We start from the raw sequence: 11,790 nt of genomic DNA on the forward strand, positions 1-11,790 counted from the left end.
AATGTTCTGAAAAGATATTTACTAGGGATGCATTTTTATCAGAAATAGTCGTACAGAATATGCACAGTGTCCTATGAGACACATAAATTTGTTTAAGCAAGCAATTATCAAGTATACTGGTAAGTCACCAAGAGCCAGTTACCCAGAGGGAGAGACAAGTCCTGCAGACATAGGGGTCCAGGCTTTTTCACTTTCCTCAATAGCAGGGTAACTAGGCACCGTCTTGATGGCAAGTAACTGGGACAGCTATTCCAAGGAGATTGTAATCTCATTTTGAGATTAAAAGAAACATGGCTGCTGCCCAAGAGACTACGAGGTTAAATGTAGAGACGTAGAGAGTAGTTGGAAGTATGAGGAGAAGGTCGAGGCCTTTAGAATCTGTTATCTGATACATGCACTTCACATTTCAAGAGATTCTTTGTGTGTCTTTTTTGTTCCACCGAAGACTGGCAGGGGTATTTGTCCCTCATCTCCTTTTCTGATGGCAAGGGCAAAAAGGAGGGGCAGGAACCTCACCAATGCCACTGCACAGCAAACGAGAGCTCTCCGTTGCTCATGCCCTCAGGGGCGGCTCACCTGCAACCCCACATACAGGCCAGCTCTACTATGACGCACAATAGAGGTGTAGGGCCTACTCTCCCGAGTGCTGACCCTGCCAGCTCTCCCACACTGAAGCCTTCATAATAACTTCAGGGCCAGCTTTCCTGCCTGCTGTAGGTGACAAGGACTAAGGGAGGATGTCTCACCCATGTGACAAGCAGACAAGTTGCAGTTGCAGGGCCAGCTCTCCCACACTCATGCCCTCAGGGCAGGCTTGCCCATGCCCTCACCACCAGGGTCACCTCTATTGTACTATCCGTGTGAGGTACAGGACCTGTTCTCCTGAGTGCTGCAGCTGATGAAGGGCAGGGATAGCTCTCCTGCTCTCATGATCCTGTGGCCAGGTTTTCCACCTGCTTCGAGTGGTGAGCCGGGAGGGGAGAGGAGAGTTTCTCTTTCTTGCCCATGCTACCACACAGTAGAGCCATCTTTCCCACACTCATATCCTCTGGTCCACAAACTTGCAACTTTTGCCACGTGTGGGGGCTGATCTCCTGAGTACTGCAGCTGGTGAGGGGAGGAGTCAGCTCCCTTGCTATCATGCTCCCAGAGCCAGCTCTTCCACGATGCCCAGGCAAGGGCTGGGGCAAGTTCTGTATAGCTCTCAGACATCAACATGTCCCAGGGCAGCAGTCCAGACCAGTGACATTGGCTTGGCCTTTGGTGGTAACAGATTCCCCACTGCTGTAGTGCCACATGCCCTAATGTGGCCCCCAGTGGTAGCCCAGGCCAGGACCCACCATGGCTGCCAGGTAGCATCACCAGCTTCTCACATCAGGCTGTTCCTCAATGCCCTTGAGTCTTCAGTTCTGCCTTTCTTCATTGTGCCCACATCCTTCTGTTTCTCTTTCTCTTCCATTTCTCCACACTTATTTGCTTCTCTTAGGGATGGCTGGGGTCTGTGAGTGTTTGGGGTCATATCAGGAGTGGAGACCTTTGGAGTGCTATGCCCCACTCATGCATTATGGCACTAGGCAGAGGTCATCTTGGGCATGTTCTGCCCCTAGTCCCCAGGATTGCACAGAGCCAAAATAGTGGTCATCTCAGGCTTCTCTGTCCAGGCCCTCTAATGTTGGAGTGTTGGCTGAGTAAGACTTGCTCTTTTCAGGGCGTGTTAGGCTACTGATTGCTCAGATGTTCAGAGATCAGGACACTGAGCATAGACACAGTCTCATTCCTCTCTGCTGCCTACTAACGGACGTGTGACATGGTAGCCACACCTGCCATCCCTCGAGGCCCAGTATTGTAAGACATTTTTAAAGTTCAGAGAGCATAAAGAACAGCGTGTTTCTCTCCTTTCTGCTCAGTTAGAATGGCCACAAACCTAACATTTTTTCAGTCTCTTTGTAATATAGAAGTGTATGTGTATCTTTAAATATTAATATTATACATTTTTATTTGTTAAGTGAAATCATGTGATCAGCTTAACTGGAATTTATTTTTCATACAGTTATTTCTTTAAGACTAGTTGATAATATGCATGTTTGTATGAGAGTTTGTGTGTGTGTATATGTGTGTGTATGTGTGTGTGTTTGTGTGTGTGTGTCTGTGTGTGTGTGTCTGTGTGTGTGTGTGTTTCCCTTCTAGTGGAAGCACTAGAATAAGAAGGTCAGGATTGAGAAATTCCTAAAATAGGAAGTATTACCCTTAAGGCAAGATTTGGAATCTGGAGCCTGTGTTGGGGTTTCAATGCCAGTTGTCAACAACAACGCAAAAGTTTAGGAAAGACCAGTTTCTATGCTGCCTCATGTCCACTTCTTCCTGGGGTATCCAGACCCATTAGACACAGAGCAGGACTGGAGGAAGGAGAGCTTAACCCAGTGTGGATGGGTGTAGTGCAGGATCTCAGTTGGGAATGAGTACACAGGCAATGATCACATCTGGAAACAGCTCCAGAGAACTGGTTCCTTTATTGGGGAGAGGAAGGGATATTTATGCTCTGGGGAGATGGCCAGAGTTTCTGGGGTAAGGTTTGCATGACTGTACACCATTGGCCAGGGCAGTGATATTAGAAGATATATCATCTACATACTTAGGAGGTGTAGGGTTGAGGGGGTACCTTATACTGTCAAACAAGGAGTGAAGCTTGATAACTATCAGGGTAATAATTTTTTTAATAGGGTTGATGTTGTGAGAGCTCACTTTATGGGGATAGGTTTGCAGTAGGGAGGTAGCCAACTCTTGCTGTCCTTATGTTTGATCATGTTTAAGGTATCGGCACTGAAGCTCCTCCTACCCTTCCTCTGTAACCCTTGGCCATTATGGTCATACACTTCTGTGCCACACTTAGTGGTGATAATTAGGGAGTTAAGAACAGAAATGTTAAAGGAAAAAGAATAACTCTGTTACACATAAAGTTTTAAAAATTAAGTTTGGAAACTATCACATTCATTTTTCCTATTTTAAAGTGTGGCTCTGAGATCTCACAGTGACCTAGATTTTATATGTGTAAGTCTTATGTAGGGGAAGAAACTGGGAGATGTAATTTCCAGGTCACTGACTGCTGTGATCTGATTGTCCACAGTATCTTCTTCTTCTTCTTTTTTTGTCCGTATGGTATGATCTCATTCTTTATTCTTTTGATATGGTAAACAATATATTAATTAATTTTTATTAGTAACTTTTTAATAATGTTAATCAAAGGTTTTATAAGTTTGGTAATGCTCAATAATAAAATGCCCATACAATCAGGAGTGCAACTCAGTACCCAACCTAGATATACAAATTAACTTTGACTGGCTGAGACACACGAACATCCACCTCCATGTTCCCCTGCCCCCCCCCCCCGTCTCCTAGCTCCTTCTCTCCTCTTCCTCCTCTCCTTACTCCTCCTCTTCTTCTCCTTACTTCTCCCACCTTAGCTCCTCCTACATATCACACTTCCTCTTAAAATAAAACTTTTCTCTCAAAATACAATTAGAGCATAACTATACCAATTTGTATCAGTAAGGTACAAGATAGACCTAATACCCAGTCCATCATTATGGTGACTAAATAGAACCTCTGTCATCTCTCCTAACTAAAAGACTTAGTTCTGAACCTGGCTTTTTTCTTGGCTTTAGAATGAATGTCAGCTGAAAACCATCCTCTCAAATGTTTTCTCTCAAAGTAAATAGCTGGGATTGGCTATGAGACTATAAGTCTTCAACCTTGTCAGAAATCCAGAATGACTGAATTAACTGAAATTATGGGAAGCACAAAGCATAGCTTCTAAAACCTAGCCAATTTATAGAGACCGTTGAACACCTGGACAGTCCCTATACTACAGAACGTTGGAGCATCCAGTCTTCAACCTTCTGGCCCAGGATCATCTGACAGACCTAGTGATGCAGAATCATTAAGGGCTGATTACTCTGTCTTGGCAGATATAATCAGTTGACTATTCTGCAAGTGTGTCCTTTTCTGGACAGTAATTTGTCTGTAGATGAAAAGAGGCAATTCTTGTCTAGTGGCTGTCTCACCACAACTGGAGTAATTCCAAAGATGCTCAATTTCTTCTTAGAATCCAAGACAGGGAAGCTGTCAGGAGCAGACAGGTCTCTAATCAAAATGAACATTAATACAGAAACGTTTGTAACATCAATTCTGAAGACTTCTGACATTTTGAAAACCAACTATCCATGTAAGGCAATCTGGACTCTTGTCTGTTAATTCCTCTAAGCTATTTCTAAATGAAATATAGAAAACACCCTAACAATAAACTCAGAGCCATGAATTTGCTATAGGCCCTTAACTCACAGGCTAACCATCTTGAATCAGCTAAAAGAGTTAAAGAAGGACTGGGCCTAACCATTGTATTCTTAAATGTGTTATATAGGCACACTGCCTATGAGAGTAACAATATTAATCTCACTTTTATATCAAGAAGAAACTAGTACCACTGAAAACCTTAAATTTGAAATCAAAGTAAATTTTGTACCATTTAAGAAATTATAACTTCAGCATAATAACAATTATATAAATTTCTACCAATAGGGTATGGCTATGCAATAAATCCTAGCTATTTCTCCCTGTTCCAACAAAACCACTACATTTCCCTAGAAAGACAGCCCAATATTAGCCACCTCTGTCCCCAAGCCCAGGGAATAGGGGCACCAACTCTTCATTAACTTCTTCAAGCTGATTATAGGCATTGAGATATTCCAAGAGGGGTGAAGCGGGAGAGTAAATTGATAAGCCTCTGACATCCATGTCTTCACTGCATCCAGCTGAAATTTCAGGACATCAGAGGTTTGAGTGGGTCTGCTCAGCTTGCTTGATGAGTAGATACACCAAGGCTGTGTATTCTGCAATATACAATTCTCAAAATAAATTTTAGTATCAAGATATTTTTTGTTTGAATTCTGGAATCTAGTCTTCTGATGGCCTATCTCTATCATATTTAATCAATATAATTCTGGGAGTTTTTATGAGGGTATGCTCCCTCCATCCTCTCAGTCCCGCCTCCCTGCTCTCAAATTGCCCAACACTAGGGAATCCAAACTACCAGGCACCAAGGCCCTCCACTTCCAATGATGCCTGACAAGACCACCCTCAACTACCTATACAGGTGGATCCATGAGTACCTCCCTTTGTGTTCTCAGGCTGGAGGTTTTAGAATGGCTACTCCAGCTTGTTTCTTAGGATCATTTGCTTGAAAAATTGTTTTCCAGCCTTTTACTCTAAGGTAGTGTCTATCTTTGTCACCAAGGTGGGTTTCCTGTATGTAGCAAAATGCTGGATCCTATTTACATAGCCAGTCCATTAGCCTATGTCCTTTTATTGGGACATTGAGTCCATTGGTGTTAAGATATATTAAGGAACAGTGATTGTTGCTTCCTGTTATTTTTGTTATTAGACGTTGAATTATCTTTGTGTGGCTACCTTCTTTTGGATTTTTTGGCAGAGAATTACTTTCTTGCTCTGTCTAGGGTATGATTCCCCTCCTTGTATTGGAGCTTTCCCGATAATATCCTTTGTAATGCTGGGTTTCTGGAAATATATTCTGTAAATTTGGTTTTGTCATGGAATATCTTGGTTTCTCCATCTATGGTAATTGAGAGTTTTTCTGGGTATAGTAGCCTGGGCTGACATTTGTGTTCTCTTAGGGTCTGTATGACATCTGTCCAGCATCTTCTTACTTTTATAGTATCTGGTGAGAAGTCTGGTGCAATTCTGGTAGGTCTGCCTTTATATGTTACTTGGTCTTTTTCCCTTACTGCATTTAATATTCTTTCTTTGTTTTGTCCATTTTTGTGTTTTGATTATTGATGGGAGATATTTCTTTTCTGGTCTAGTCTATTTGGTATTCTGTAGGTTTCTTGTATGTTTATGGGCATCTTGTTCTTTAGGTTAGGGAAGTTTTCTTCTATAATTTTGTTGAAGATATTTATTGGCCCTTTAAGTTGGGAATCTTCACTCTCTTCTATACTTATTATCCTTAGGTTTGGTCTTCTAATTTTGTCCTCGATTTCCTGGGTGTTTTGTGTTAAGAACTTTTTGCATTTTGTGTTTTCTTTGACAGTTGTGTCAATATTTTCTATAATATCTTCTGCACCTGAGATTCTCTATCTCTTGTTTTCTGTTGGTGATGCTTGCATCGATGGCTCCTGATTTTTTTCGTAGGTTTTCTATCTCGAGGGTGGTCTCCCTTTGTGATTTCTTTATTTCTACTTCCATTTTTATGTCCTGGATGGATTTGTTCAATTCCTTCACCTGTTTGTTTGTGTTTTCTTGTAATTCTTTAAGGGATTTTTCTGTTTCCTTTTTAAGGGCTTCTACCTGTTTAACTGTGTCCTCCTCAAATTCTTTGAGAGTGTTATTTATGTCCTTCTTAAAGTCCTCTATTATTATCATTAGAAGTGATTTTAAATCTGAATCTTGCTTTCCTGGTGATATGGGGAATTCAGGACTTTCTAGTGTTGGAGAACTATATTCTAAAAATGCCAAGTACTGTGGGTTACTGGTGTTTATGTTCTTTTGCTTGCCTTTAGCCATCTGGATCTCCTTAGTGCTACCTGCCCTGTCTCTGACTGGAGCCTGTCTTTCCTATTGTCTTGGTTGTTTCAGAACTGTGTGGGGTGAGTGTTACTACTGGGGTTAGAGCTGGGGCCCAAGATCTGCTCAGTGATTGGGCCCAGACTCGAAGGAACCAGTGCTCCTTGGCAGGAGAATATTCGTTGGTCCCAGTTACTCCTCGTTTGGGGCCGGTGTTGCTGTCTCCTAAACTAGGATACTGCCAAGGTTAGAGCTCCTGGGAGGCCTGCTTCCTCTGGGTTCTGTGAGGTTGGGTGCAGAGCTAGGTCCTAGGTACTGCCCAGGATCTGCTCAGTGCTCAGGCCCAGACCAGGAAGGCAGTATCTTCCTCTTAACCAAGTGCATAGCCACAATATCTCTGAAGATAGTGAAATGTTCTTGCAATGAGAACATTTTGAAAGATGCATTGATGAGATTTTAATTAAAGGCATTCTTCAAGCGAATGTATTGAGTCACTACTTTCCTCTAGCTGGATTGTGTCAATTCAACTTCACAGCATGGAAAATTGAAGCCTGATGTTTTAAGTATCTGAAAACACACTAGGATTTGATAGAGACAAGGTTCAAGTGTATATGTGTCATATCTCATAGCCAGGGCACTACCAAACTATGTTACTTAGAAATACACAGAAGCTCAGAATAGCACTTGGAAAAATGCACTTTTAATCAGATTTTCTGGGCTCAAACACAAACTTAATGTTTTTATATAGCCTGAAACAGGTTATTTGTTCTTTTATCTTTATATACAGATCAAGATGAAATCAGGTAATATTTTAAAATCATTGGAATGTTCGTGGCATATAATATTCAGTAAATTATTACTACTATGAACTATTTTTTCAATATTCAATACTTCTGGAGTTATTAAGATCATTTACTTCCTGAATGCATAAACAAATTATCACCCACTTATAAATATGTTACAGGAAGTAAACATTAACAATAATGGTTATTTCAAAAGTAGAATTACAAAAAGGGTTTAGTAGATGAAGTTAAAAGTACTCATGGGTTGGAGAGGTGGCGCAGAGGTTAAGAGCACTGTCTGCTCTTCCAGAGGTCCTGAGTTCAATTCCCAGTAACCACGTGGTGGCTCACAACCATCTGTAATGGGGGCTGATGCCCTCTTCTGGCATGAAGGCATAAATGCAGGCAGAACACTGTATACATAATAAATAATCTTTTAAAAATATTTACAAAATATTAACACTCCATTGTAAATTTAAATTTTCAAACCAACAGAAACTAAACCCATGATACCCCTAGAGTCCTGTATCAGTTGAATACTACTCACTGTATAGTTGAATACTATATCAAAGGAAACAAACACTATCCTGTACTTCATATTGACATTTGCATCATCACTGGACCAAGTACAATGATGGCCTAACGAGGTCCTGTCAGCTAATGGCATCGGTGCCGCCTGAGTTTGTATAAATGCACTCTGATGTTTCCACAATGAAGAGACTTAGGAGGATCTCCCTATTTTAAGCAGCACACTTACTAGTTCTAAAATATTTATGTATCTATGAAATGGTGGCAAAATTAAATTCACTGCAAACTTGTTTTTCACTGGATACATGTTAACTTCAGGTGAACAGTCTGGTCTCTCACAGTATGTGTCTTTTACTTGATCATTTCCATTAATATCCAATGTTGTTCTTGATACAGTAGAAATTTCATTGACAGTTAATGACTGAGTGAGAACTGTCCCCTTCATAAATTGTTGTATATCAAAAATTAATCTGGACCAAGAATGAATCTTTAAGGACTGAGTTAAATGTAGGAGCTCACTGTACTGTATCCTGATTGTTTCCCAAAAATGAATGATGCCTGATCCCCAAGGATCCAGTAAGAGATGGGGGATCTTTGTTTCTTTCATTCTTTCTACCATCTTCAGATTCTAATGCAATGCCGTGCACAGAATTGATGCTAATAATTGTACTTCTGTCAGTTCTGTTCTTTTAAATGTTTCCCACTAGGTAATATTCTCTGCTTCAAGATGATTTTGTATTATTCTATAGCTTTGATGTACTGAGTCTGGGTCCGGGAGAAGTGGAAAGAAGTTCTTCCTCCACTATTAAACTTCATCAGCTAGCCAGGTCCCCTGGGTTTGGGAGCCTCACAATTCTCTATTTTTCTTCTAGTGTGTTGTATTTTTTGAGAGTGTTATAAAATAAAGAAGATCACACCAAGCTTTAAGTTTCTAAAATTCCCCAAAGCAAACCAAAATAAAACCCAGTATCCTCTGACTTTGTATATCAGAATGATCTGAATCTCAAAGGCTGATGGGAATTCGTGCTATGGAACACATGCTCCTTTAAAAATGTTTTCTTGCTGGTAAACTTAATCATAGGTGTAAAAGACAGTTGACTTCTGCTCAGTGCCTCAAAGCATTTTTGGTCTTCAGTGCAGTCTTTTTTAACGATGTTTGTGATCCTGGATGATCTTCAATCTCTTTCGTAGATGGTTCACAACTGAACTGTCTCATGTATCCGTCTGAAAGATTGTGCTGGGATTTGTGAGATAAGGTACTGTTTGGTACCTAGCTGGTTCTCATTAAGCTCTGCTGTACTCTTTCATTCATCTCTACCTTTTTTTCTGGTATAAAAATATGTGTTAGTGCCAATGTGAATAGTCTGGTGCTTAGCCTTAGCCCACACTGCAGAGCTGGGTTTTCAGTGATTCATTCCTGTGAGCTTGGGTTGGAGGAGTTAGCTGTTCTGGGTGGGAGTGTTTGCTCACTCCTCATTGCTAGCCAGAACACTGAAGCTCATGATCTTTGTCTTCCATCTCTCTGTGAACACACATTCATTGACATTGCCATATCTTATCTCTTTGATTTAATGTCTGTTTTGAAGTACATGACTTTATAGAGACTGAAAAGCTTTTCCGTTTAAGAGTCTGGAAGTTTGCTTATTCCAACCCTTGAAGAGAAGTTCTTGCTTCGTACAATCTTGACAGTATCTAAAAATAATCATTCCTTTCTAACTTTGATCATCACTTCTCCAAAGCGTTGTTTTACTTCATTGATATGCATCTAAAGTGTGGAACATTCACAACATTGTTTTGTGTTTGAAAATAACTCCATTTTAAAGTAATGAATAGAGTTATTTAGTACTGAAAGTATTCCTTTGGCATATTTTACTGCATTATAATAAATTTCAAAGGTAAACAAAGAGCTATAAAATGCATTCTTGCTGAAATATTAGTTTTTAAATTAAGTGTTGAATGGAAGAATCTAAGAAAAGATGCACATACATGGGATTTTTTTCTCCAACTGCGAAAACTCGGGTTCAACTGGACATTTTCCCCTTGTCTTCTTTTATTAAGCAAGCATGGCTAAATTTATGCATTTAAAAATAATATGTTAAAACTGCAGCCTGCCATCTTAAATTTAACCCGGGGGTCTTGAGCAAACTGGCTGCAAGCGTTCTTTGTGCATCAGAACCTCAACCCTTTATAATGCAGTGCCGTACCTTCAGGAGACAGATGACTATTGAAATGACTAAAGAATGTCAGATTTGCATCTTAAGGTTGAGACCAGAATCTAACTTGTGAAAATACATTAAAAAAAACAATGGGAGATTATTTGGAGATTTAGTCAACTACCAATGTATTAAAATTACATAAAAATTTAGATTTTAATATATAATATATATTTACTATATTCTCCCTGAGAAGAATTGAGTTCTTTACCAAATCTGAATTACTTGGCAGCATTAAGTTAAAGCCCAAGACAGTGGTTTAGAAACAAGTTAAAGAAATTGATTTTTAAAAGCCACACTTTAAAAATAGCTTATTTAAATTATTTAGAAGTATTCAGACTCTACAGTGAGACTTACCCATAAATTGCCAGTATGCATTACAATATAGCACAGGATGGTACTGAAAAAAACAATTTTCCCAATTTCCCTAAATTTCAGATAAAATTTACCTCAACATTACATGCAAATGCATTGGCTATAGGCTACTTTCTTGTAGTTTAGTTCTTCAGTTTTCCAATTTGTAATTTTTTAACTCATTAACAAATCAGGGCTTTCAGATGTGCATCTTATCTTTTTTTAAAAATAAGATACATTGAGTCATTTGGACAAGGGTACTAGCTTATACACCATCCTTTATAGATCAGAGTTCAAGGCATCTTTGGTAGTCAGAGTTGGAGGGTTCTTTATCCTGGCTCAAGAAGACGATCCTGGAAGAATGCTAACATGGATGTCCCAAGATAGTAGACAGAATCATTGGCAGAAGATTTGCAACAGGTGATCCTTCTTGGATTTATGAGCCTTGCTAAAGCCTGTAACAACTAGGACCCATGTCCAAGGCTATGAGGTAATGAGAAGGCACAGGGTCTCTGGCCTTGATGGGCTGGGGTAAGACAGACGAGGATATATATCAGGCATTTGTCAAATAATTGGCTCAGGGTTCAATTCCAGTGTAACTGAAAACAAGTTTAAACAAGTATATAAAAATAAAGACAAGAAAATGTTGAATGGTAAACAGCAATCTCCTGGAGCAGACCCAATAATGTATCACTGATGAAGTGGCTTGAACAATAGAATCATAGAATCTTACAGCTTTAACACTGGAAGTATAATGTCTAAGTGTTCTGATGGATGCTGCTGGTTCTTCCCCAAACCTCTCCCAGGTTCTGTAGTTCAGTGGCTCATGACAGCACACCTCTCACATCCATATGGTATCCTTGTGAGCATTTCCTGGTGTTCAGACTTCCTCATTCCTGTCAAGAGGGAAGTCTTCCAGGATTATGGGGTATCTTATTCCAGTGTGACCTTGGTTTAGCTAAACAATTCTTTTTACTAAAAGGAAACATTTTACTATGGACTGGATTGTCACTTTCCTCAGAATAGAGTTCTTTCATAACTCCTATTTTGCATATCAACTTTTTAGTTTTTGTGACTTTTTATCCTGTTTCTCATTTCCCCATGTAATATAACTTATTTTAATTTTTGAATATTTTAGCCTTCATTATAGCCCAGATTTTGATTTGTTCATCTCGGGCTTCTTCTTCCACTTACTTTGCTCTTATTGGTGGGCAGTAATTCAAAGCTCCTGGATAGAATTTTGGCACTAAACTGGAGATTATCTTCTTTGAAAGAGAGATGCTCCTGAGGAAGAAAATGCTGGGAGACTCACTGGGAAGTGCTGGACCCAGGGTGCC

The 11,790-nt window shown here is 39.8% G+C and overlaps 1 non-coding gene across 1 annotated transcript; it reads right to left on the reverse strand.

Annotated features, from left to right (window-relative positions):
* Positions 1–1,710: 1,710 nt before the first annotated feature.
* Positions 1,711–1,842, reverse strand: LOC114614595. The gene has a single exon (XR_003710360.1). It is a non-coding gene; the product is annotated as a small nucleolar RNA SNORA17 (small nucleolar RNA).
* Positions 1,843–11,790: the final 9,948 nt, after the last annotated feature.

The sequence above is a fragment of the Grammomys surdaster genome, unplaced genomic scaffold (genome assembly GCF_004785775.1).
Source record: "Grammomys surdaster isolate TR1022 unplaced genomic scaffold, NIH_TR_1.0 126391, whole genome shotgun sequence".
Lineage (NCBI taxonomy): Eukaryota > Metazoa > Chordata > Mammalia > Rodentia > Muridae > Grammomys > Grammomys surdaster.